The following is a 3211-nucleotide window of genomic DNA, read 5'->3' on the forward strand; positions in this document are numbered from 1 at the left end:
TTCGGATCCGTCAACGATGGGCACCCATGACAGTTTTCCATTGATCTGTGACGGACTAAATCCGTCACGTATTAACAGATTTCTTGTAGTGGATGCAGGGGTCACTCCGGTTACAAGGAGCTGCCCCCCCCCCCCAGGTGCAGAACTTGGTTCTATGCGCATGGGGAAGTTGGACCCGAAGACAGGCGAGGTTTCAAAGAAGGCAAGTCTAAAAGGAGCCGAACAAAAGTTACTTGACGCAATAGAAGATGCTCGAAAGGGGGTGTTCATGCCCAACAGAGAGAACGACGAGCTTACGCGCGCCCTGGGAAATCCTGAACACCCAGGAAGAACACGAGGCAAGGGCGTTATTCCTTGGTATGAGGGCTTTTCGAAATGGAACGACGACTACAGGAGCCGTGCAAGAAAGAAGAGGGGGGAGGAGAAGAAGAGGAAGCTAGAGCAGGAGCAGAGGAAGCAGGACGCAGAATGCCTGCAAGGCACGCAGACTTGGCACTCAAATTCCAGCAGCAGCAGCAGATCGACTCACTTAGCCAGGAAAGGGGGTCTCAGCAGCGGCAACAGCAAGCGGATGAACGTCCAGCATTAGATAGCATCGTCCCATCCATGCCGAGAAGCAGCGTTGGTTCCGCCCCGGGCCACGCACCGCTGGATACATACCCTGTGGATGACACACACACACACATATATATATATATAGTGTTACTATTCATCACCCAGGATGTAGAATAAGTTATTCTTCACCCGAGGTAATCTTACGATTATTTCGTAATTAAATTACGTTTGCAATTTAAATAGTTACATCCCTATAGATTCATTATGTAAAATTTGGCATAAGAAAATAAAAATATAGGTCATTAAGACAAGAAAATTTGCACTTTATGTGTATTTTACACTATGTTTTTACGTTTGTAATTTTACATAACATAAAATATTTTTTACAACGATTATATATTTTCTTACGGTCTCTTTTTATGTCGGAAATAAGATAAAACTTACGGAACGTAAAAATACGGGGCATTGATGGTATAATAGAGGGGGGTGAAGAATAACTCTTCCTCACCTAGGGTGACGAATAGGGTGACACTATATATATATATATATATATATATATATATATATATATATATATATATATATATATATATATATATATATATATGATCGACGAGAAAATCTATTTATATATATGCATAAAGTGTACAATACGTAGTATCGTAAAATATCAGCAAACAAAAAAGGATTAAATGGAAAACACAAAATTAATGGAAAAATAAAAAATAAAACCAAAACCACCCCAAACATTTAGTGCCGGTTGGTGTTACCAACCGGCACTAATGTCCTACACGCACCCGGGCCTGGCTCGTGCCACGTGGTGGCACTTTAGCGCCGGTTCGTGATGAACCGGTATTAGGGGGGGGGGACCTTTAGTCCGCACTCTTTAGTGCCAGTTCTGGAACCGGCACTAAAGGCCCTTACGAACCGGCGCTAAAGCCCGGTTCTGCACTAGTGTCCCCAATCGAGGAGGCAGACAGCGAGCGTAACCTAGCCGTCGCCGCCACACCACATAGCTCTGCCTCGCCGGCTGCCGGCTGCGGGCCACCAGGCACCTGATCCAGTGCCCCCCCCCCCCCCCAAAAAAACAAGGCACCTGATCCAGATCAGCAGCTGGGAGAACCAAAAGAAGCAGTTCCGGGCCCGGCCGGCGTGGGAAGAAGCAACAGTGGCACAACATCCAGCTCATACAAACGGTCAGCTGCATTTTGCAAAATTAGAAACCAGCAGGTACACAACAACGGACAGTCCAACTCATTTTCTGATATTGACCTTCGTTTCTAGCCAATTATTGAACATGGTGATGTTGTAATGTACGGAATCTATAAAAGAATGTAACCAATTGCTGGTTATTTTGGAACTCCTCAAACTACTGAATCTTTTTTTCTTCTAGAATACCCCCAACTACTGAATCTCAAGTGACCATTGAAGCCTGTTCCATGTTATAGTAGGACGGAGGGAGTATATTGATATGCAGCTTGTTCACCTATTGTGCATATCTTTAGTCATAGAGTTGGACATTTTGGGCCATGGAATGAATGATTCAAGCGGCAGGATTCCATGTTAGTAGTTCTCTGTGACGTTTATGTTGTATTTTGTGTTTTTTGGTGGTTACATCACCTAGTTGTTGAGAATATTTAACTATTCTAAATCTAGTTATGTTGAATTTTTTTAGTGCATCTTGCTTCATATTTGAATTGTATGACTTCTAGTTGAGTGGACTTGAATTTGTCCAAGAAAACATTAGACCTTAAATATTTCGCCCCGGCTAAGTTCAATTCCTGGATCCGCCACTGCTTGGTATAGCAGCATAGCCAATGCATCATTAACCTTAACTGACTGCATGTGCTTCTTCAGACTGCGAAATATCACCTCGCAATCCGGAACCTTAACACACAGACAGTTTATTGCCTGAAAAAGCAAATGGTGATCGATGATACTGTTTGCCAGACAGAACCAACAAGAAAACTCACAGAGTTTTACTAACCAGTTTCTTTCGAATTATTGTTTCATATTTCCCATGACTAATTTCTTATCAGAACCACACAGCTCGGTGAGCCTCGTGCCCAGCTACCGTCAATAGCCTCATTAACAAGGTCAATGGGGGTGGGCACCTTCTCATACTTTATGGACAATTTCAGACTTTGGGAAATAAACACAGCAGGGATAGCCGATGCATCATTCATCTTTCTTTTTCTTAGGGATGATGCATCACTAATCTTAATGTCTCCTGCTGAGAAACGAAGCAAACTTAATCCAATGGGTTTACATGAACTCCCACACAGACACAACCCCTCAATCTATCACGAATACGCCTCTTTTTAGGCGAAAAGATCGTCCCCTATCATTCATACGACGGAATGAATCCCCAACCGAAATCAGTGTGATTTAGCTCCTTACTTGTGACACTTTCTGGTCGATGTGTTGACGAATCTGACAGGGGGGAGGGGGCGGCGTCGAGGCTCTCTAGGGTTTCATTTCTTACTGTATTTCTTATCTCATGGCTCCAATTTCTAAGAGAGAGAAGGGTGACTCACCTGCGCTGGAGGGCGTCGCCGAGGCCAAATGCCGGCGGCGGTGTCGTCGTCCCTCCCTCGTGCGAGAGACTAGGGTGCACTTGCGTAGAGACATGGGCCATGCTTGATTTTTTTTGAGA

This window comes from Triticum urartu, chromosome 7A, assembly GCF_056163025.1.
Source record: "Triticum urartu cultivar PI428250 chromosome 7A, HENAU_Tu73, whole genome shotgun sequence".
In the NCBI taxonomy this organism is placed as follows: Eukaryota; Viridiplantae; Streptophyta; class Magnoliopsida; order Poales; family Poaceae; genus Triticum; species Triticum urartu.